Source organism: Pseudonaja textilis, chromosome 4 (assembly GCF_049901715.1).
Source record: "Pseudonaja textilis isolate UNSWEBS1 chromosome 4, rPseTex1.2, whole genome shotgun sequence".
Lineage (NCBI taxonomy): Eukaryota > Metazoa > Chordata > Lepidosauria > Squamata > Elapidae > Pseudonaja > Pseudonaja textilis.
This window is the reverse complement of record NC_141993.1, coordinates 45,664,746-45,690,217: the sequence shown is the minus strand read 5'-3', so window position 1 is coordinate 45,690,217 and position 25,472 is coordinate 45,664,746. Positions and strand designations below refer to the sequence as shown.

The following is a 25,472-nucleotide window of genomic DNA, read 5'->3' as shown; positions in this document are numbered from 1 at the left end:
TTGAGATTATATTTGTGCAGTAAAAAGATCCATATTTTATGGTCGCCTAGTGATGGGTGGATATCTTTTTGCTATTATTTGCCTGATGACTGCTAATGTTCAGAAACAGGATCAACAAAAATATCCACAAATTTCATGCTCACTAGGTAGATAAGTGAGCAATGGAAAAAGAAGTCTGAAACTAATTATTGTCAATCAACAGATTTTAATATTTTTTACATCTAGAAAAAAGAATCTGTCAAAGAGGGGAAAAAAGGATTATAGCTCTGACTAAAATAAAAGCTTCAGAGGGATCAGTTTAAAAGCTGGTACAGTCCTTTTAGATCTTGTGAAGCATTCTAAAATGTCTCTTGCTAACAAAGAAAATACTAGAATTGGAGAATTCAGAAATCCACAATTTAACATGAAAAACATGAACAATATACTATGCTCAAACTGTTCTACTGAGAGTGTCATTTCAAGTACAGACTGTTTCTGTATTCAGAAGAATATGTATTAATTTACTTTTTATTAATTATGTATTTTGCTAGGGTGGTCTATCCCTAAAAAAATCCTTAGTAATTTCTTAGGTTCATGTTTATACAGTAACCTCCAAAATGTAAAGAATATCTTCCTTATTCATTTCTCAAGAATGGTAGAAATAGGGATATTCCCAATCAATAAGTTTATTACACAAGCAGCATAAAATACAATTATAGAGGATTCCAGTCCTCCCTGATTCTAATTCTTCATCTAAGGCAGGGGTGTCAAATTTGTGTCATCACGGCATTGTCACATGACTTATTGTGACTTTTTCCCCTTTCGTTAAATTGGGCATGGGCACGGCCAGCGGTGATGTAGCCGACCTGCAGTCCAGGAGTTTAACAGCTCTGATCTAAGGAATTCAAGCTAGCATACATGGTCCTTTTCTGTTTCACAGCTCTACAAGATAAATTAAGCTGAAAGACAATTTTAGATTAATGGTTGAGTTTCTTTTAATTTATGCTCCGCAAACTAGTTACCAGGTGATTAAAAAAAAGTGTGTTTGTATGTCCACACTATATGCAAAAAAGTGAAAATTAATTATCTCTGCATAAAGTATGATTGACCCTCTCTTCATCCTTCCAATAAATCCCATACATCCCTCACAGCTCTTCTTAGATCGCTGGCTTCAGTTTACATTTCAAATCTTGAATGTTGCTTGTCCAGCTAACGACAACTCCAACCTATTATTCTAGGGATTTGTATTTAAAAAAAATTAAAGAGAAGGAAATGGGAAAAAGTGGGGGAGGAAGCAACAACAATTAACTCAGCAAGTTAGCCTGTGCCTGCAGTCAGTCTCAAAATGTTTGAGAAAAATGTAAATCATGTTCTTTTGTTAATATTTGTGAAATACTTATGACTAAATTTCTTTCTTTGTTTATGCTCTGGGTTATTTGACATTATTCTTTCTTTAAAAATGAAGTCTGCAAAGCCTCACTTATGCCTCAGATGAAATCTCTTAGAATTTAAGAACATAGAACATTACTATGCCAATGGAATTAGGGAAGGGAACAATATCCAGATGCCAAAATTGTGACACTTTCATGAGACTTGAATGGCCTGTGGGGGATGCTCCTTTATCTATTCACTTCAATATCATGGATAATTTGAAAGGCATGATGTACAGATTGAATTTAATTCAATAATTGGCAAGAATATATTTAGGTGCTTGGAAACAAGGACTACTCATTTCATTAGTAGTCTTACATCTAATTATCCTACTTCTGTCAATAATACTCTTAATGTTAGCTTCTACCATAGAAATAGGCAATGTATTTTCAGCCAATGCCTATATTTTTAAAACATATATAAGATTTTAAGAGATATGTGCAGTGACTTTACTAGTGATGTGTCTTGGGGAGGGGACTTTTTATTTTTCTGAGCATAGGAGTTGTTTTATAAGAATTATTTGTTTTTTGCAGTTTATTATAAGCTTCATAAAGAAGTGAGAGGATGCAAGTAGCTGTGGGAACATTCTTGAATGTATTCATACAAATTACATAAAATCTGTAGAAAGACAGACCTAGCACAATTTATTATGAAATTTAATTATTCTTTCTCTCTGAGCAAGAAGCCAGACAGAACACTATTCAAGGACTGAAGATTGCTCAAAAGTTTCAAACGAGAAAACCCCTAAAATTTCTAACAAAAGACTGATGGAAGTTTTGATTCTTTACAAATTATCTAAACAATGAGCAAGTTGGGGTCCAATGCATTTCCTGTATGAGTATGGTCATCACAAGCAATTTGGAAGAATTTGGAGAACTACTCCTTGCATCAATCAGCAGCCTGATTGCTATAAATGAGCCCTGCTGACTCAGTGGTTAAAATGCAGTATTGTAAACAGGACTCAAGGTTGGTTTAGCCTTCCATCTTCTGAAATCAGTAAAATCAGGACCCAGATTGTTGGGAGTAATGTGCATGTAATGCTTACATTGTAAACCACTCAGAGAGTAGTTTAAGTGCTAAGGGGTGGAATAAATGCTATTTGCTGTACACTATTCAAAGGTAGTTCCGTTGTCATTGCAGCAATGGCATCCATAGCAGTGGTGCATTAAAAAAAAATTACAAGTTCTGTAGGTGTGGTTTGGCTTGGTGGGCATGGCTTGATGACATGGCAGGGGAAGGATAATGCAAAATCCCCATTTCCTCCCCACCCCACTAACCTGCTTTCCAGCTCTGTTCTCCTGTGCAGGGCAACAAAAGAAGACCCAGACTCAGGAGACAGAGAATAGATGGGGGCGGGGCCAGTCAGAGGTAGTATTTGCCGGTTTTCTGAACTACTCAAAATTTCTGCTACCGGTTCTTCAGAACTGGTCAGAATCTGCTGACCAGTTCCATAGGAACTAGCACACAGAAAAGGCATTTGGTTTGTGCTGCAATTCCATAATATTGCCTTCATCAATCTAACACCCATTAATTCACCCTGCTGGATATGGGTATTTAATACAGGATGTAACAAGACATAGCTAACTATCAAAATAAAAAATAGCAAGGAAAGATTGCTGTTAAGAGTGCTAAATATTAGTACATGGAGGAACTCTTCACAACATCTTCCATTGATGAATCCATTGACAACTGTGAATAAAAAAGCACCATTTCTGAAAAACTCTTCTTTTTTTAGAAGTGAGGGGGAGCTTCAATTTTCTCCAAAACAATACAAATTCTTCACAGCACACCATCAACTGTTGTAGCTCCCCATCTGGTCATGAAGATGCCATATAGCACAGAAGGGCAATGTTGACTTGTTCTAGGTGGATGCAGTGGATGCAGAAACCTAACCATCCATGGCAACCATTTCATTGTTGCAGTTCAGATGCAGTTCAAATGGCAACCATTTCATTGTTGCAGTTTAAATGAGCCTCCTTCCATATATGTTCTTATATGGAGTTATAGAGAATATATTCTCTATATAATCTTATCTCCAAGAATTATTTTATTTAAATAGCAGCTGGCAAGCCACCCATTTTGTACAACTCACCTTCCGAGTAAATAGGATAGATGTGGCTAGATGAGGAAAAAGTTAACTTAGGAGCATTAAGCTATACAATATTCCACAGTATATTTCACAAGTCATGAACAAGGCATAAAGTACTTATGAGCCAGACTATTTTAACCAGTTCTCCATCCTTTCAAAGACTAAAATTTGCTAGGGATTTATATGTTTAGACAGTGAAATGTGGCAGCCTACATTTACCATTGCCGGACTGTTTCCGTGGAGCATCTGGTCAGCCATTCCATCTCCTGCCCATCTGCTATAACAAATAATAGCCTGGTATTCAAAGATCAGAAAAATAAATTCTTCGCTCTTCTGTAGCCAGTTCTCTATAATTTATAGCAACAGTCCTATCATTGTGGATTAAATTCTGGGTATGAAAGGTTTTGCCAGTAACTGATCTGACATTAAAAAAAGGAGGGGTTTCATGTTCAAGAAGCCACCATCACTGTTCCCTTAACAGTGAGGGTACAGCCTCTCAGGTTCTTGCTTTTTTACAGGCCTTTGTGCATTATCCTCCATTTTCCTGATGCATTTATTACCTCTATGTCACAACTATCCAACCATCCATTATCAAGCACTCCCTTCAAGAGCCTACTTGCATTTTAAAAAGTGAGATGCCCTCAGATAGAGATTTTAAAAGAAACTTATCTTGTAATCACCCCACTGTGGCAACCTTAAACTCCAGGAAGATGCTGCTGCAATGCACATCACTCTCATTTACAATTTCCCTGGGATTATTGGGAGTAGGCTGTTGAAAGTGCTCACATAGTTGAATGCTTTGTGTGGCCCGTATATGTAAAGTAAAGCATCTTTATTGAATGCTTACAAAAGAAGTCTTCCAAATTTTAAAATTATCAGGTTGCCATAAACATAATAACAATCTTTGCATAAATACAGTGATTTCAGCTCAGACAAACTGATGTTCATTTGTTTCTCATTCTAAGGTTTAAATGAGTCAGACAACTGCAATACTTAAAAGATAAATAAGACAAATGCATGAAAGATATAAATATACATATACATAAAAATAAATATATACTGTATTGGTTTTATTGTTGCATTTGAATATTTCTACTGTAAAAAAAGGCAGTGATTTTGAAATTGTTGAGAATAAATGTATTTTTGTACATCACAGCTGTTGATTTACATTATTTTAGTAGCTGTCATATAAAGCAAGGATTCATAGTATAGTATTTTTCTTCTTTGGGCAGCAGTTCAAATGGTACATAAAATGTACCCTTTCAAGTCCTTCCTTGACATCGGCTCTTTGGAAGACAGCTTTAAAGAAAAGTAGCAATTTTTACTACAATAAGTCTTCAATATCACTAACTTCTTCTGGATGTCATGCTGTCAAAGACATATGTGTTGCACGTTTTGGAGAAAAGCATTAAAACTTCATATTTTATTCCATTGTTCCACTGATGCTTTCACAAAATTGATCGCATAAGGTGATACACGAATTTATTCAGAACTATTCCTGTGTTACAGCCTATTGGTACTATTGAAATTAATACTAAAAGATGTGGAAGTTTTCTAATCTTCCACAACTTTTTCATAATAATATAAGAAAAATCACATTTGGCAGTTTTAAAAAATTAAAAGCATAAGATGAATGTTTAAGTTAATATTGAGAAGAAGACAGTATCTGAATGTTTAGTGGGTTTTAGTCAAAGCATGGCACACCACTCTGTTACTAACCCCACCCCCAATAGCCTGGCAGAGACCTAGAAGAGCAGAGAAACAGAAGAATCACAGTTCTCATACTAAAAAGGCAAAGAGTAAATTTGGTTAGTACCTGGGCTATGGTCAGAAAAGTGAAATTGTGCCACTTAGGTGGATGAAATTGGATCCTTAAAATGTGCAGACCTTTCTGATTGCATGAACTCTTCCTATGTTACAGGAACAAGAAGTGGAGACAAAAAGCGGGAAAGGCTGAAATCTGAATTGAATCACAGAGAATGCAAACACTTGCACATTGTATTAATTTTATTAGTCCTTCAATTTTGTTTTTTCTATGGACCAGAATGATTTTAAAAATAATGTAAATATTCAGATTTAGTAACATATTTTTAAAATAATCATTTTTTCATAGCCTGTTGCTTATAGTTCTTTTTAGTCTCAAGAGACTGAGCTTTAAGATGTGCAGCACAAGAAAGTGAAATTCAGGATTCAGTACAAGATTTTAACATTATATGCACTATGTGGGAGCAATTTCCTTTTCTCCCCATTCTTTTTTGCTTTGTATTTTTCTCCATACTCCATTAAGAAAATACTATTGGACTATTGCAATATATCTGCTGAGTGTGATTCTCTTCTCATGAATTTTGGTACATTATAACTTGAATGATAGTGGAAAACTTAAGATGTAAAGACCGAGAAACTCAGTGCAACATTTTATAATGTTGCTTTTCTCTGAAATTGAGAGGTTACTGTAAGAGAAAAGCAGAGAAATAACAATAATAAAGTCACACAACCTAATATGTATTCAGTGGTTCCGGAGATGCTGTGTATCAGGGCTGAAATAGAACTTTACTTTAAGAATTGATACAGAAATGGCCCTAACTTGTATTTTGTTGATAGTCTTATATTTTACTTACATATCATACACATTTTTATGAAACACACTTTAGAATTTCCATAGTGTGCAACAAATCTATCCATAGCTCTACAAGGGAATGATAAAGGGAAGAACATTTAATGCAAGGGTATCGTATTGCTCTCTTTTGAAAGGATGTAATTTTAACACATTTTACTAAGTGCTAAACCAACTACTAGCTAAAAATTGGAGAACGGGTTTAATTGCCCACTAAAACTCTAATTATTATTTCAAGTCAGTGATGAACCAAATTTTCATGAGTTTGGATGGGACAGAACAAATCTTCCCCCCACACCCCAAAAATCTATAAAACCCAAAGAGTGAGTGCAGGAAATATAAGCTGTTAACATAAGTTATGATGAAAAAATGAGCCTTTTAATTTATATCACACAAAAATATGATTGCTAATTGGAAAACTGTTCTAGTAGTTGCCACAAGTACAATTTCTTTTTCTCCAGTATAAATTCAGGAACAAAGCTAACATTTGATTAAAAAAAACAAGCTATGAAAATTGTCTCTTCATCATTTCTATGAACATTATCTATTGAGATGTGGTTCCATAATTTGTACAAGTTAATGTTCATCTAAGAATGTATATTTTTCAAAGGAGACAAATAAGGGCATTGGTTATTAATATTTGTTTTATCTAAAGAATAATCCAATATTGTAAGTGCTATTCAGTTAAATTGGCCAAGTCCCTCCAGTAGGGACTTGGAATATGGGTATCTTAGCGATCATGTTTCCTTAAGAAAAACTTAGAATAATCAGAGGATGCTCAAGGCTTCAGCTATCAGGAGGTAGAAGACTTATAAAAGAACTGAGGTAAGGATAACTCACCTTCTTAACATTTTCCTGAAGGTTGCAAGGACCTGGCTTTTCCAGAGGGCCTTTCAGAATTGAGTCCTGAGCCATTCATACTATATAAAATTTAGTTTTATGTTATTGATATGTTTCATTATCAGTGGCTACAGCTTCTCTTTTACTAGGAATATTCTAGGAATTTCCAGTGTCTCTGGAGGCATCATGTTAGGGAGGGCAGATATTTATAACAAAGGAAGCTAATCTCCATTTTAGGGTCCAGATGTTTGTTTGAAAACTATAAAAAAACAAGAATAGTTTAATGGATTTCCCAATTACCAATGAATTTTAAATGAGAAGTGTCAGACTATAGAATTTCATGGCCAGATGTTTAGAATAAATTAAAGCCCATTGACTTTTAGCCTATGGAATTCGGCATACATAAACTTCCAAAATTTCTTTTCATTTTACATGATAGAGCTACCATTTTGTACATATTAATAGCCTAAAATTTTCTTTTTTAAATAGAGAAGTATATTCTCTATGTATGAATTTTTGCCATTTTCATATTGATATTCTTTAAGGTACCCCTCCCATTTAGTGAGGTTAAAATCTGACCACTTCATAAAAATTCTTTTAGATCTTTTACAGAAATTGCCTTAGTACATTACTCTGTTGGTGTTGTACAATTTCACCTGCACTATGACCTCCAGAGGTATGGATAACAGCCTATAATTCTGTCATTCAAACAGATCTTTAGCCCCAACTACTAAAAATCTATCATTTTAAAGTAATTTTGGTTCCAACAATTCATTTCTAATTACTTTATTCTGCTGGAACAGACAGACCAGAATTATTATTAAAACTTAGCGTATGCTGAGGTAAAGGCCCCACAGGCAGACTTTGCTGTTTTCTTTTATCCCCACTTCCCTTGGTTGCTGCTAAATAAAGTTTTTCCTGCTTGAACTTAAAAAAATATACATTCTGATTACCCATGTAATCAGCCAGATATTTAGACTGGATTTGGCATTTTGGCACACCTTTGAGAACCTGGGAAAGGCAGATGTTGTTGTTTAATACTAGTAAAGATATTGTCACAGGGTGTAAGCTGTTCCAAGGAAAACTGCCTTTTGCAATTGATGGATGATTTTATCAAATCCAATGCTTTTTCTGTGTTGCTCCACATGTTTTGGGTTGGCAGCCAAGATACCCATTGCTATTGGCATGATCTTTGTTTCCTTTTGCAATAATCATTCCACTTCTATTTGCATGTCTTTGTATTTTATGATTTTCTACAACTTGTTCTTTTCTATTTTCCTGACTCTAGGTACTGCCATGTCCACTATCTAGACTCTTTTGTCTTTCTTTTCAGCAATTGTTAAGTTTGATGTGTTGCATGGCAGACTCTTGACTGTTTGAATTCTAAAATCCCACAGCACTTCAGTTTTCTATTACTTTGTCTATTTTGTGATCCCAGTAGTTCTTGCTTGCAGGCAAATGGTATTTCTTGCAGTTGGCATTTGCTGTGTGTTGCTGTCTTCTCAATTCCAGAATTATATTCATTTCCTCCTAAGGCATAATATTGTGCTGTCATGATTAGCCCTTTTGTCTCTTTTTTCAACTTTTCTGCTCTTAGCCATTGTCAGGTCTTCTTGTTATCTGCTTTGCCTGGAAGCTTATGAATGCACTGGACATGTAATACTTTGCCTTGTGATGTCTCTATTCTTCATTTGGTCTTTCTTATAAGCAGGTTGGTCTCTTTGGTATTATTGGTAGCTTCAGTGCATCCTCTTCACTGTCCTTCAGATACTCTTCTAATGTATTTTCTTCTTTTTCAGCTGCCTAATGTATTAGTAGCATTTCATGCCATCTATGCTTCTTGGTGAATACAGTCTGTTAACATTGCTGAATAAATGAAGGGTATGATTCATTCTTGTTATTTTTCTGGTCTTCCTATCTAGGGCATTTAGTTCTGGTTAGTTCAACCTGCTATTGCAACTATATATATGTAATGACTAGAATTGCCTAGATGTTAAACAACTTGGTATTTCAGCCACTGATTTGACCATGAGATTTTCTTCACTCCTCTTATGTATTCACTACTTTTTTTTCTTGTTTGTTAATTTTTCATCCAATATTTTCAATTATAACTGCAACTGCACTGTATATTAGCTGGTTTGTTTTTTGTATTAATACAGAACTTATTCTTGATATTACAGTATTGACATCTTTTAATAATTTTGTTAGGTTCTTTTCTGTAACTAGTTTCAATGCAGGCAACCTTATTCTGTTGGTTTTGCACTGTTCCACATGTTCAGTGATTATTTGTTTCAATTCCCCTTGTCTTCCAGTTAAAGGATGTTGTTCTTTTTAAGGAGAAGGCAGAAGAAAGAGTGCCTGGTTTGGGAATGAGAATGATTCAATAGAAATGTTGAACTTCCTCTACTACTGATTCCTACTGCTTGGCTCAATTGTCTGAGCTACATCTTGCAATGGTTTTTTTTGGGGGTGGGGTGTTCCTTGGTAAACCTTTGAAGTTCTTCCAACTCTACTTCTGTGAATAGTTTATTTCAGCAACCAACAACTGGCCTGTTAGACACTGTTCTATTATTTTATTCTAGATATTGTTTTTTCCAGAACTGATGCATTCTTTTCACATATTATCTTCTCATTGGGCTTGATTTGTAATAAGAAAGCACTATTACTTTGTTTTCAGTCTTTATTTGTGATAGGTAAGCAGCTTTTCTTCCAATAATCTTGCTAGCCATAGTTTGTCAACCAACAGTCCTGAAAATCCCAGTTTTACCAGATGTCCACATCTAGCACTGTTTTTGTTGACCCAAGGAACAGCCAATCTGGTATAGGTTTCTGTAGGTTATGTCATTTGGTATGAAATAAGAATTTTAGAGATAGAATGTATGGGTGAGAGAGAGATGATAGAGAGATAGAGATCATAGATGCAGAGGTGTGTGCTTTTGTGTGTGTGTGTGTGTGTGAGAGAGAGAGAGAGAGAGAAGGAGGAAGAAAGAGAGGAAGGTAAGGGGAAAGGAGAGATGGAGGGGGAGAGAGAGAGAGATGCCAGTGAAAGAAATAAAGTTAGGGAGATCAACTTTAGGAAGGAACAAGTGAAGAATTAGAAGGTTATAAAACTAATTGAACAATGGGTACATGAAAAGAGACATTAGGTGGTGGCACAGAGAGAAATATCAGGAAAGGTTTTAGATGTCAATAATTGATATGGCTAGGAAAAGAAGAAGAAAAGAAAGAAAGATAGCCTAAGGAGATAAGGAATCTATCTTTTATTTGTCTGAGAAAAAGGAGAGTAACCTGGTACATGGAGGAACAAAAATTTTGTTTCACAATACTGAGCCACAGGAAGAAAGTCACATCCATGGAGGAGAGAAAGAACCAAAGTAACTGACAATAACTGAGTCTTCAGTGACAGCCGACATTCACATTCAGAAGAAACCGGAAGAGTCTGAATTACCTAGGAACAGCTGATTGGTTTTATTTCCTTTAAGGATCCTTAACTTACAGCAAGTAGTTCAAGGCATCAGTGTGAGAATGAGATATATTTCTATAGGACCCTAAGCATTAACTATAAATTATGGACTATAACTATGATCTATAGCAATAATGGCAAACTTTTTGATTTCAGCATGTCATTTTAAAAAAAATGACCAACTAAACTCTGCTGAAGTGTTACCCTGTCCTGAAAGATCATATGTGTGCAAATATTACAAATATTCATGTAATCACCAAGCTCTGTCTTGTGTCACTTATCTTCAGGTAAAGTTCTCTTTCTGTTGACAGGCCCTTGCAACCTATCTGAGGCAACTCTGGGTTGCACAAAGCCATTCTTGAAATGGCTTTGGAGAAAGTTCTTATGTGGCCTCTGAAGACTTTGAAAATTCACAAAAAACATGTCAATTTTCATACAATTTTCAAACATTTTGGGGGCTGCCTGAAACCATGGCCTTCTGATGAACCTTCAGTCTAGAGGCAGCATGAGAACACATCCATACTTGTATGGCCTCTGCTGCCCTACCTCCAAATCATGCAAGAACAACACACAAGGGTTGTTGCCAGGTGTTAGTGAACACTGGTGTCTTCCCAAACACTGTGGAATATTACCTTTGACATATGTGTCATAGGTTCACTACCACTGATCTACAGTTATCATTTATTTGGTATGTTGGAATTGTGTATCAAATCTATATGAATATAACCAATGGCACAATCAAAATGTAGCAAAAGTTTATGGTAGTAGTTTGCACAATTGTAAATAAACATTCTCAAGTAAGTTTTGCTGCAAACACCCAGCATTTTGTTTAGGATAGTCACATCTGGGTTACAAAATCAGAATGACTATTAAATGGAAGCAAAAAGTTCACATTTCCATATCTGTTATCAGCTAGTGGCCAGTCATATTTTTGTTGTCCAACTTTGATTTTGCTGGTATTGTTCCAATTGATCAACAGATTACCTTCATAGAAAGAAAGCAATATAATTTTATCAATTTAAAATTTGTACTTGAATTTTTCACTGATGGACAGTTACTGTTATTAAATACAATAAAAGTTACATAATAAATAATTGAAATTATTTAATTACTCCTTGAATCAATTATTTAGCCTTAAACTAACAACTTAATTGACTAAACCATTTAATGAATCAATATAGCTTTAAAAATAAAATCTATTTCACCTGTTTGAACAACAGCAATTTTTAAACTTTAGTAATGTGATTGCTACACTTTCATGGCAATAGGTCTTCTAAAGGAAAATATTCTATGTCACGTACAGAAATACATAACTAATTAAACTAATTTAATGTTAAAATTATTAAGCTGAAAACTGCATAGTACAGAGAGTTCTGTGATTTTCCTCTGTATGCTTGGTTCATTTTTTTTTAACATCAGTTTGTCAAATTAGTTAGGATGAAGTAACAGTTGATAAATAAGGCACTGTTTATCCCTCACTGCTCATTTTCAGCACAGAATGGCTTTTAGTAAGCTACATTTAATTTGTAAATAATTAGGAGTCTATGTTTTTCCATCTCCCATCTCCATGTTAAAAAAGAGCCAAGTCTGAGCTAAACATCTAAAAGAAAAGCATTTGATATTTTCTCTCTCATCAAACCCTTCTTTTGCTTCAGTGCAAAACGATAGTTGGAAGAAAATAAACCTCCAGGACATGGTGAAGAATGGATGGCATCCTGCCTCAGATGACATTGGAAAGTGATAGAGGTTATCAGCGTAAATGTCTGCTTTATATTGAGCTAAATGGCTGCATTCAGATAATTATATTATTTTGACAACATTAAAGAAAAAAAATCAGTACAAGGAACTAAAGATCTTGAATAGAAGTGCAATGTAGCTCAGGTCAGGCCATCTTAAAAACAATTGCATTTACCCCACTTACTTTGAGTTCTCTGATGACATAAAGGATTGTCTTCTTAGTGTGCCTGAACTTTCCATAGCAATCAGGTGAGGAATAATTAAAATATCATTTCCCTTCACAACTAATTCCTAGCTTCCAAATAGTCAAATCCATCTCCTTGGCAAATATGGGGAAGAAACTCAAATGTGCTCTATGGCTCATTATGTTGCATTCCCTGGGACAACAGAATTTGTAATGCTCAGTGATTCCTAATTAGGGATGTTTGTAGGTTTTAAGAAGCAGGAAAGAATAAAATACAGATAAAATGTTGTCCTTTAAAGTGTTTAATGATCCTGCAACACTTACAAGTCTTTCCTCTTTCCTAACAATAAAAAAGTCCCAACAATAATAAATAACTAATGGTTTGCTGTCTTTTGCAGACTATCCAAAATGAGCAGCTTGAAGCAATTGAATAGTTCTTCCTAATGAGAGGCCAGACTTGGCATTTTTTAAATTAGCAAGATGCACACGTTTTTATGAAACTTATCACAGGGTATGCGTGAAAGGCAGTTTCTAAACAATGTTTGCTTTCACACAGTTCTTAATGTGATTCTAAAGATAGGAAATAGTTTAGAAAAGACATCAATCATTCAAAAGAAATAGTAAAAGATACATTCTCTGTATGAATCAGGATCCTCCCCCTGCCCTTCCCTGCCCCAAATATCATAAGAGGGTTGTTACAGAGACCAAATGATATGTCTGGAACTAAGCATATGGCCAGAACTAAAGCTGCCATCAATGTCCTTCCTGGCCACACAGTCCACTGCCTCAGTGTAGCCCTTGCCAAATTAGTTGTCAAGATCTGAAAAGAGATTACTTGTAGTTCTTTGAATAGTCATAGAACGGTCTGGGAACCTGCAGGTTGGCACCATGTCTGACCTTTTTTCAACGAAGTGTCTTGAAGCATTGGATTTCAGCTCTTAACAAAGCCAGCAGTCCAAGCTGGTTATGGGAATATAAATCATACATATCTAGAGAATGTCAGTTCAAGGAAGACTGAGCAATATTATTTAAAGGTCTCATGTGTTCAAGCAAACATGTGAGAAGGTCATTGTATCTATGGTACAGACCTATGTAGATCAAGCAGGGAATCAGTACAAATTCCATATTCTATTACTTTGTGTTATTATTATTTTCCTATAAATATTTGGTTTTCTGCAAGTGAGCAAGCAATGAGAGATAGAGAGAAAAATAACAATAGCCACTGCTCAATTTGCCCTCTCCCTCTGGGGAGTTGATACAAAGTGTGCCAAGAAATAAAAGCAAGTTGATGGGAAGTAGAAAAAACAGCTACAAGGAAGGTCCTTGATTTGAAGTGGCACTGAGTACATTCACCCAAATGTCTCCCCAAAACAGGAAATATTATTCACGATTCTGATATGAATCTGAATGAAATTTGGGGAAAATATTACTACATAAATAAGTTGAGGATTGGATTTTTCTAGAGCATCGCTATCAACCTAATAGCTAATAAGATATGCTTACTGCATCAAAACCTCTGTTGCAGTTTATTAGGAATACACCAGTAGGTATGCTGCCATAAGAAGTTTGCTGAATGAGCAGGAGATTGGAGGAGACAATTTTGGGGACCCCTTCCAAATGGTTTTATGATAGGCCTTTAAGCTATGAAAGAATGAATGCACTTTCCTCATCATAGAGACACACTCATACGATTCTTTTCTTTAAAGTATAAAAGGTTTTCATAGCAGGACAAGGATTAAAATGAAAAAAGGAGAATTATTTTGAGTGAGAGGAGAGAAATGTTTGTATATTATTTATTGCATTCTGGGTTATTCATCAAAAGTTTCATTCCTCAGCCTTTTCCTTATCTTAAAGCCACTGACGGGAATACATATCACCCAAGCTGAAAAGATTGAATTACATTTCCCTCACTGTTGCTAAAATTCATGGGAGCTCAAAGTCAGGATTAGTCCCTAGGTGTAGCTAGCCAGTGAATTTTATGATTTCTTTTCCCCCAGAGAATAACACTAACAGGGTTTGTCTCTTCATTGTACTATGGAGATGATTGAAAATGTGCTGCTATATCACTTGATAAAAGACCTTTGCTTAAAAGGAGAGTAGCTTTGTCATTGGAAAAGCATTACCCATAGGATTTCACAGAGTGATTTGAACACAAGGCGTTTGGAATCCTCCCCCCCCCCTTTTTTTTTTTTTTGCCTCAAACCAAGTTCCTTGCAAAGAGCTGTAATTCATCCAACTGCAATAGATGAACTAAATCAGTTTTAGAACCAAGAAGTACAGCTGGATTTAAATCAGGTTGCACAATGGGGGGGGCAGGAAGGAAGAGGAGAGAGAAAAAAACCTTGCATTTGCTTGCTATTTATACAAGAAAACTTATATAAATAGGATGCAGGAATCATGCAAAATTAAACTGGTAAAAACAGCTCCAGGGGAAAAACTAAAGTTAATTTCATTTGAAATATATATTAAATTAAATGCTGTTATTATGAAATAATCCCTTATTTTAATAATTTTACGTTCTTTCATATTAAAATCTGGCAATTGTTGAAGAGGTCTAAATATTAACTTTCATAAACAAATTGTGGAATCAGGCAAAATAAATGGAATGCAAATATTTAGAGGAGTTTTGTGTTTACAGTAAAAGAGTACATACTGCATATGTAGTTTAGGATTGAACTGTGGGGTCCTTGATGGTCTCTGAACTTTGCTTGTAGACCCTTTATTACTGAACTACATAATATCATCAGTATTTGTGAGTGTGGGGTTTGCTCCCTATTTAAATACAGTAGCTTCTCTGTCAGCTTTGGTAAGCTTCTCCTTGATAGTTCCTTGATTAAGGATATCGTTTTCTGCTCAATTGTTCATCTAGTGTTAGTCCCTACTTCTCCAGGTACTGGTTATTGGAGACGATGTGTTCTGATCTTTTTGTTTCTTTTTTACTCTTTTATTTTCTCTTTTGAATAGTACATAAATGGATTTTTGTGTAGAGCAAAAGAGCTTTCTTTGAACTTAGAAAATTGAATAAACCCTAATCAGTACTTTGACTTGAAATATCACGTCAAATTGACCTAATTTTCCAAATTGGTTAAATGGTAAAATTATATCAAAACTAATTTGCATACCCCCATTTAATATAAATTGCAATATACATTATATGTTAAAAACAAGTTTGGAAAAAAAAATTCATATGTTTTCAGATATCATTTATACCTTTCTGGCCAAGGATACTTCCAAACCATCATAATTTCTGTTTCCCAGTTGAAAGTAACTTTTATTTACTTTTATCAACTTTTATGAATTTTGAAATGTTGATAACATGCATAGAATGCCATGAGCTAATTACTGTTTCAGTTAATCAATACGGAGAGTAAAAAATGTTATATGTTCAGAGGTCTATATCCTGAGCCATTCTGGGCCCCATAGCACCAAGCTTCCATTACTTTGGACCATTAAAAATGCAGTTTGATTTGAAATATTAAATTAAAGCTGAAGTGATGGTGATGTATTGCTAAGGAGACTAGAAAGACAGAAAGAAGCAAGTAAATTTTAATGGTAGGATGTTGGAATGGATATGGCATTTCCTTGAATTCAGGACCTAAAATGTAAATGGAAGAACAGATTGATAGCAATCAGTTATCAGTCACATATTTGCAAAGAAAATATGACACTTTGAACCAGAATTGAAACCAATTGATCTCAGACTTATGGAAGTGCCTTGAACTGACAGTATATGATTTAGGCAAGGTGGAAATATTTCTAACAAATCACATCTTGTGACCATCAAACCTTGGGTTGATCATTACTCTACAGTTATGTTGAAAAATGAGGGTAGTAGGGGTGGGAAAGAGCATGAACAGTAAGGAGACTATTGAAGATGAAAGAGAAAGGACATTTTTTTCATCACAAAGTAAAACATCGCTTAACCTACCAGTAGTAATAAAAATGAATATTTCAGTTGTGTAACGTTGATAAGTTGTCTTTACTAGTTTATTTTCTGAGTAATCTGAAGACTTGTTTTTAATATATAATGATTTTTTTTACTCCTTGTCCCACTTTAAAAGTATACTTTATGACAAAGCAAAATAACAAAGGCTTCAATTTCACAATGGAGACTTTATGTTATAGAAACACCTTATTTTAGTAAGATACAATTAAGACCTATGACATTTCATGCAGACTGTATGTCAAGCTAACATAGAAGCATAAACTAATCTGTCATTCTTGGCACAGCTGAAAAGAGGCAGGGGATGAGAAGAAGCAGTCTTTAAATAGATTTTAAAAAGGTAATTGCTTACTCAGCAATTCTTCATCATTCATTCTAGTCATGATATATAGCATAGTTCTTCATCATAGTTCCTCATAACCTCATAGTGCTTCATATATTCCACTCTAGAATCAGCTTTCCAACATTAAACTAAATTGATCCAATAATCATTCAGAAATCCAGATGGGATTGATGATTCATTCAGGTCCCTCAATTACTCAAATTAATAATGGTCATTGCAAAATGTAGTCACCAAAATGGTAGTAACACTGGTTGAATCCCACCCCTGAGTACTACATATACCTTAGCCAATGGATCTCAATGGAAGGTGATGCAATAAAGAAAATTGAATGGTGTGTTACATGTGGATGGCTGGCATTCAGCAAGCTAAGCATAATTTTTAAGAACAACCTCCCCAATGCCTATCTGCTAGTGTACTATCTGCTCAGTTTTGTCAGCCTTTCTAGGCAAGTAGGGATTTTTAGGTATAAACCACGTTACTCACTTTTGTGGAGTTAAGATAACAGTCTATTTACAATACATCCCATCCAAGTTAGCAACAATAAGAAAATATCTGTATAAAACCAGTGCTGAGACCAACTGCCTCTCAGCACCTTTTATTGCAATAATCCACCCTTCATAATTAACCTAACATCCACCCTCCTGGCTAATTCCCCAAGCTTCCTTTCCATGCTCCTAATCGCATCTATCATCCCACTCCCAATTAGTGCAACCCTAAACCACCTCCTCCCTGCAGCTATAGCCGCCCTTCAGCATTATTCAAACCAACTTCCCTTTTCTTTCTTAATTGCTTCATCACGATCCCCCTAACAGGCTTTGCTCCAGCTGGAGTTTCTCCCTGCTACATTCCTATCTATCCATCCACATACTATCCCCTAATGTTCTCTAATGTTCTGCAAACAGCCAGCATGCATCAACATAACAATCCTTCATTTCGACTGGAGTTAATCATGTGCTGTTGTTTTCTACATGTTAGCTTTTGCTGCTCTTCTCAACAACCTCACCATCATTCATCAACCTAACTGACTGGCAGTTTGGTGAACTCTGTGTCAGGCGTCACAGTGAGCGTGGAAATGTTGAAGCCTGACAAGTATGTACTATCTGCTCTAACATATTCCGGTGAAACATGGACACTAACCTAATAATCAATACAAAAGCTATGAGTAATGCAAACAGCCATGGAAAGATACCTGCTCGGCATTAAAAGACAAAATAGAAAAATGGATTAGAGAACAAAAAAGCATACAATATCAAGAGAGTAAAAGAACTGAAATGGAAATGGGGTGGTTATATAGCAAGAAGAACTGATGAGAGATGGAGCAAGACAGTCATACTTCCCACTCGATAAGCTCCCACTTGATAAGAAGTGTCCACAAAAGAGACCTAAAACAAGATGGATCGGTGATATCAGCAAGTATTGCAGGCCCATTGGCAAAGAAAGCTCAGGACCATATTGGTTGGAAACATGCAAAAAAGGCTTTCATCCTGCAGTGCAGAGATAGTTGTTCAAATGAGGAATGATATACATGGATTTGAAACTAAAAACAACACCTCTATTTCACTGCAGCTTTTCTCCAGTTACTATAATTGTGGGTAGAAATGCCAACAAACAAGATTTCTTCAGTTCTAATCTGTTCTTGTTTTAAAACACAATTGATATTTTTTCTTACAGAAACTGATTTTCTATTATCTCTATCTATCTATTATCTAACATCCTCCCATCCCTCCATCCCTCCATCCCTCCATCCCTCCATCTCTCCATCCCTCCCTCCCTCCCTCCCTCCCTCCATCCATCCATCTTGGAATACTCATTTCTAATGATCTAAGTGCTAGAGCCCACTGTAACTACATAGCCAAAAAGGCATTAAGAGTTGTTAACCTAATCCTATGTAGCTTTTTCTCTTTTTCTCACACTACTAACCAGAGCATACAAAACATTTGTTAGACCAATACTTGAATACAGCTCATTAGTCTGGAACCCACATTACATATCTGATATTAGCACAGTTGAGAAAGTCCAAAAATATTTCACAAGAAGAGTTATCCACTCCTCTACTCACTGTAGAATACCTTATGCCACCAGACCTGAAATTCTAGACCTAGAAAACCTTGAATTATGCCATCTTCGGTCTGATCTAAGTATGGTATATAAAATCATACATTGCAATTACTTACCTGTCAATGAATACTTCAGCTTCAACCATAACAACACAAGAACACACAATAGATACAAACTCAAGGTTAACTGCACCAAACTTAATTGCAGGAAATACGACTTCAGCAATAGAATGGTCAATGTCTGGAATACTCTACCTGACTCTGTGGTTTCTTCCCCAAACCCCCAAAAATTTAACCTTAGACTGTCTACTATTGACCTCACCCCTTTCCTAAGAGGTCTGGTAGGGGGCGTGCATAGCACACCAACGTGTCTACCATCCCTAGCCTATTGTTTCTTTTATTTTTCTTATATGTACCCATTTCATGTATTCATAACTATGTATATACTTATACCTATTATCTTGTAACCGATTGACAAATCAAATAAATCAAATCATATCTATCTATCTATCTATCTATCTATCTATCTATCTATCTATCTATCTATCTAATCTGTCTATTTCTGCCTGTTTCCACTATCCAGCTCTTAAGATAGTCTTAAGGATGAATAATTTTGTTTTCATATCTGTTTCAGTTAAACTGACTATTATGAAGCAATTTTGGTCACATATTGCTTTTCTCTGAAGCTTCATTAATAACCTTCTCTAAGAGTGTTGTGTCACAAGTCTAAAAGTACATGGATCAGATATCACTCTAGTTTTCATTTGATAGTAAGAAAGATGTTTGGTGATCATGACAGACTTCTTCATCAATCTCCAGCAACCTGCAAGTGATGGGAACAGGGGCAGCTGAAATGTTATCAAGGCAAGCTGTGACACATCAAGGACAATTGGCATTTAATGAAGACAAGAAAAGGATGAAGAATGAAAAGAAAACAAACAGGCTACTTTTCAATAAAGCAATACAATTTAGGCATGGGAGGGAAGCATGGGATGATTCTCTTGTGTCTAAGAACTACACATCAAATCAAAATCAACCTGGGGTGAAAGAAAAAATTCAGCTTCCTTATACATTGTCCTACAAAAAATAAAATGAAATCACTTTGATGACAGAACATATCTGAACAAGATTGTCCAACTGCAGAAATTTTCCTTTTGCTAAGGTCCTAGTATTTATGTGTTATATGCATATGTTTGCCAGAACATATGGCAGAAACAGAATGGTCAAAAACCATTGTATGTGGTTATGATCCAGTCAAAATAGTTTCATGTGTTATTCTGGTGCACAGATCTTCTTGTCTATTTGATGTTTACTGTGTAGTCCTTTTAGCTAAGGATTATATAAAAATGGGTTCAGTTCATACATCTTTTCCCCCTTCCCCACAAATCTCATCTGTGAATGATGCATGTTGCCATTGGCCCCAGGAAACAAATAATATCTGCCATCTACACACACACACACACACACACACACACACACACACACACACACTCATTTTGGTCATTGTCTATCAACTACAGGATAAAGGTCTCTTCTGCTTGTTTCCAATCTATCCAATATTGAGCTTTCTCTTGCCAATGGAGCCCACAATACTTGCTGATGTCGTCGAGCCACCTTAGGTTTTAGGTCTGTTTGTGGACATACATATACTCATACACACTCTCATATACATATGCTGAATATATACATATATAAAGAAAAAATACATATATATCTTCAGTACACTGTATGTTTGAGGAATTTGAAAAACCTGTCATAATTTGTCTGAAATGACTTCTCAGGCCTTCATGAATATGTATTTTGATATCTCTCTCTCTCTCTCTCTCTCTCTCTCTCTCTCTCCTCCCTCACCCTCATTTTCTCTCTCCCTCCCCCCTTTTTCCTCTCTCTCCATCAGTTCTCTGACATCCAACTTTCAGAGACTTTATACATTAATTCTGTCCATAATTTCTGATGTTTTACAACTTCATTTAATACTTCCAAGTTTAATCCAATGTCTTGCTTGATTCTATCTCTGTATTCTTCACAGACTTGACTTTCTAGCATCTCCAACTGTTCCTTTCATAATTTATTTTTCTAAACAATTTGATTGCATGAGATGACCAAAATAAGATAGCCCTAGCTTGGTAGTCTTAGCTTTTAGAAATATTTCTTCCTTGATACAGTCTGAAATCTCCAATCTTCATTATTTTGGCTGTCAAAGGTATGTGCACTAGCCATCTCAAACTCATATTTCAACCAAGTCTAGTTTTCTTTTGCATGCTTTTTATTGTCCATCTTTCACAAATACTGATGGTTATAGAAAAAATAGTTTTGCACTTTATATTAAGACACACATTCTTTCTTTTCAAGATCTCTCTGTTAGTTATCATGGTGCACCTGAATAGTATTATGCATTTAATTTTAGGTTCAGTGTGTCTTATTGGTCAATTTTGGAAAATAAAATTCTAGAATGATTCCATTTCTTTGTTGTCAGTTTTTATCTTGACATTATTGTATTCAATTTTTGCATTACTTTAGTCTTTTTCCAATTTAGATGTAATCCAATTTTTCACTGCCTTGATTTTGGAGTAAGTAGCCTCTTCATTTCTTCCAATAAAATGGTATTGCCTGCGCATCTAAGATTTTTAATGTTTCTACTGCCAATTTTTATTTTAACTTTTTATTCATATAATTTAAGACTCCTTAAAACCACCTCTGTATATAAATTGAACAGGAGTGCTGATACAATGCAACTCTGCCACAAAATCTCTCTCATCTTGAATCAGTCTCTGTTTCTGTAAGTTATTCTGATAATAACTTCTTGGTTGTTGTACAGATAGACCTTGATTTATGACCACAGTTGGGACCAAAATTTGCATTGCAAAGGCAAATGTTTATTAAGTGAGTTGTGCCTGATTTACAACCTTTTTACCACAGTTGTTAAGCAAATCACTGTAGTTGTTAAGTGACTGATGGGGTCATTAAGTGAATCCAACTTCATCCATTGACTTTGGTTGTTGGAAGCTGGCTGGAAAGGTGGCAAATGATAATCACATGAACCAGGATGCTGCAGCCATCATAAATACATGCCAGTTGCCAATTTTAACTTTGAAGATGTTGTGGCAGTGGTAAATTTGAAGACTGGTTGTCAGTCACGTTTTTCAGGGCTGTTGTAACTTAAAATGGTCACTCAATGAGTGGTTATAAATCAAAGACTATCTGCACCATGATTTTATTAAATAACTCAAGTGTTCAGGAATGCCCCTTTTTAGACGGTTCCTACATTGAACCTAATTATTCTGAATCAACATATCTAAAGTTTTTACTGTAGTCATGAAATGTAACTATGCATTCTTTTGAAATTAATATGCCTATTCCACATCCCTTGAACTTTTGCACTTTGAAAACCATGTATACCAAGAGTATACGCTCCAGGGGTGGGATTTCAACTGGTGTTACTACCAGTTTGGTGATTAGGTTTTGCACGCATGCGCACTTCATGTACGCGCACGCCTGATGTGTGCTGCATGCATGTGTAAAACAACCTTAGGCTGTGCCTCCCAAACAGCACTGCGTGCAGGTGAACAGCATTTGAACAGCCTCTTTTTCCCTGCTTTTTCAACTTCAGCTGTGCCACGTAAAGCAGCTGAGGTTGAAAAAGCAGGAAATAAAGGACAGATAACGGTCCAGATGGGCTAAACAGCAACAAACACAGAACTGGTTTGGTGTCTGCTGCTCTTCAGAGCTACTGGCTCTATAGAACTGGGCAGAACTGGTAGCATCCCACCCCTGATATACTCCCAAAAGTATAATGCTGACTGTAGAATGGTTCACAAACTGTTATATGCAAGTTCCAAGATAAAGCCAGACAAATCCAGCCAGTTTGCATGATATGATCTTGAGTTTTTTTCCAATTTCAAGGAGAACGTAAGAAATTACTTTGAAATTTTGAGTATAACTGACAGGGTATCAAAAGAACTCTGCAATAAAATCAAACAGGTATGGTTGTGAAAAAGACTGATTCATAAAAGTTCAGGAAACAGAAGAAGGCAACTAAATATCAAAACAAACAGTGGGAATTACCGAAAAGAGAAGCCAAAAACAAGAAAAACAAAGACTCAGAAAAATAACTTTAAAGATTTTCAGGGGGTTGTTGGAAGAAACAAAGAGTACCACATCTCTAAAAAATGTGAAAATAGAAGCATATACTAAAAAAAAAAGCAAGGGTTTTTTCTAAAAGATGTCTGAACTCAGAAAAACATTCTAATCCTAAATTATTGTGCTGAAGGATGCCAATGGATAGAGAACGGCTAATTCAAATAGAAATTAAAGGACTTTACTGAAGATGTTAACATCAAAGCCACCTTAGAAAATATTTCCTATTTAAAATAACCTCTACTACTGAAATAAATGAAATAAAATAATCACTTAATCATTTCCAAGAGAGAAGATTATAGGATTTGATGGAACAACTACAGAAATATGATAAGAAGCAGAATCAGGTCCTAATGAAACTACTGTACACAAATCAGGAGAATAACACAATGTGCAACAATAGATTGGAAGAGGAAAGTCTAAATACAGTATTATAAAGGAGACATAACAAGCTGTGAAAACTATTGTTCAGTATCCTTAATTTCATATGTCAGAAAAATAATGCTAAAATTCATCCATTGCAAGTTAGAGCCTATATGGAAAGAGAGATGTTTGAACTGGCTTTCGAATAGACTGAGAAACATTGTGATGCATGCTGGAAAATTGGGAAAGCTATAAGCACTCACTATATGCTTCATTGATTATAGAAAGGATTTTGATTGTGTCAAACACATCAAAATATGCAGGTTAGGAAGCCAGAGAATGAACAAGACATGGTGAAACAGACTGGGTCCAGGTTGGCAAGGAAGTAAGTGAGACAAGGATGTGTACTGTCCCTTATTTAGTCAAATTATATATTGAATATGTATTAAGGGAAGCTGGATTGGAAGAAGATGAGCATAGTTTTAAAACTGATGAAAGAAACATAAATAATCTGCACTGTATTGATGATTATTGTATTATCTGAAAATGCAAATTAACTGGAAACTCTAGTAACAAAAAGCAAATATCACAGTGAAAAATGGAATAAGATTAAATTTTAAAAAGATGAATGAAAAACAACATATATAGCAATCAGTTGAAAAGTAACAATAAAAATAATAATGTGCTGGATAACTTCTAAATTTTAGGATTGATTATCAACCATAAAAGGTATCAAGATATTAGAAATATGCCAAAGACTTGTATTTGCCAGAGTAGCAATGAAAATCTTGGAAAAGACTTATAAAAGTCCCATCGACAGCTCCCTGCAAAAAATAATTCATCAATCTAAAGTTGTTTTTTGAGACACAAGTAACTAGGCTCAGATTATCATATTTTGGACATATTATGAGATCTCTGGAGAAAGTGGAAGGAAAGGAGGGCAATCGGTAAAAAGGCAAATGGAATCAATTTCAGTAGTACTAGATACACTGTTGGAAGACCTGAAGGATCACTTGTGGGACAGATCATACTGTATAGGATCTATCTTTGTGGAGTTTACATTAATTTAATGCCATCGGAACATGCTCTTTCTTAATTTTTTAAAGTATTAAATCAGAAAGTTTTCCAATAGTGATCTTATTTATCCATATGAAGATATTTTCTTGGAGCATCCTAATTAGCAATACTTACCAGTTGCAGTCTATAGTAGATATTGACAATTTTGCCAGTGTCAAAGTCTTCACATCACTGAGATGGCATAGAGAGTGTCTCTGGAGCTTCCAGAAAATGTTATACTAAATGATATAGTGTAACACAATGATCAACCTACTGGCCTACCAACCTTTTCAGTCACCCATGCATGGATGAATCCATCCTGTTAGACCGTCTCCCAAAGGCTGTTCTAAAAAGCCTTTGGGAATTAATGGAATAGTAATAACTGCAGAATGTAATTATTGCTTCTCTCTTCCTTCCTTCCCTCTATTCCAGTTCTGAGTTAGTTCAAGTGAGAGATTTATTTTGGAATTTTGCGTGTAAATTTCAGAACAAGATATATTAAGAGTTGCTGGAGTGTTTCAATATATAATTAAATTTGTAGAGATTTCCCCCCCTTCCTCCCCCCTCCCCTCTCTCTCTCTCACACACACACACACACACACACATACACACACCTCTGTCTCTATGATCTCTCTCTCTCTCTCTCTCTTTCTATCTATATATCTCTTGGGATGATTAATGCCTTGTGGCATTAATGTGACTAGCTAATAATGCCTCTGCCTGCAGTTCCATTTTAGAATCTCCACCTGAAAGAAATACTGAATTTTCGTTCTGCAATCTTTGTCTCGTCAAATGTATAAAAGCTAAAAGCTTCCCACCCCTTTCAACTTCCATTGGCCTCAACAATATTTTACCCTTGTGTAGTAAAATGTGTTGATGAGTTGATGAACTTACCCTACAGTGGTGTTATTTATTTATTTTTTACTACCAGTTCTGTGGGCATGGCTTGGTGGGTATGGCATGGTTTGGTGGGCGTGGCAGGTGAAGGATATTGTAAAATCTTCATTTCTACCCCACTCCAGGGGAAGGATGCTATAAAATCGCCATTCCCTCCCCATCCCACTAACCTGCTTTCCAGCCCTGTTCTCCTGTGCAGGGCAACAAAAGAAGACCCAGCTGATGAGCTGGGATTCTGATCAGCTGGGACTCAGGAGGCAGTGAATAGATGGGGGCAGGGTCAACCAGAGGTGGTGTTTACCAGTTCTCTGAACTACTAAAAATTTCCACTACCAGTTC

General features: G+C 35.5%; 1 long non-coding RNA gene across 1 annotated transcript; it reads left to right on the top strand.

Moving 5' to 3' along the window:
* The first annotated feature begins 7 nt into the window (after window positions 1-7).
* On the top strand, window positions 8-4,652 carry LOC148125816 (uncharacterized). Its single transcript, XR_015743503.1, has 2 exons — window positions 8-461; window positions 665-4,652. It is a non-coding gene; the product is annotated as an uncharacterized LOC148125816 (long non-coding RNA).
* Window positions 4,653-25,472: the final 20,820 nt, after the last annotated feature.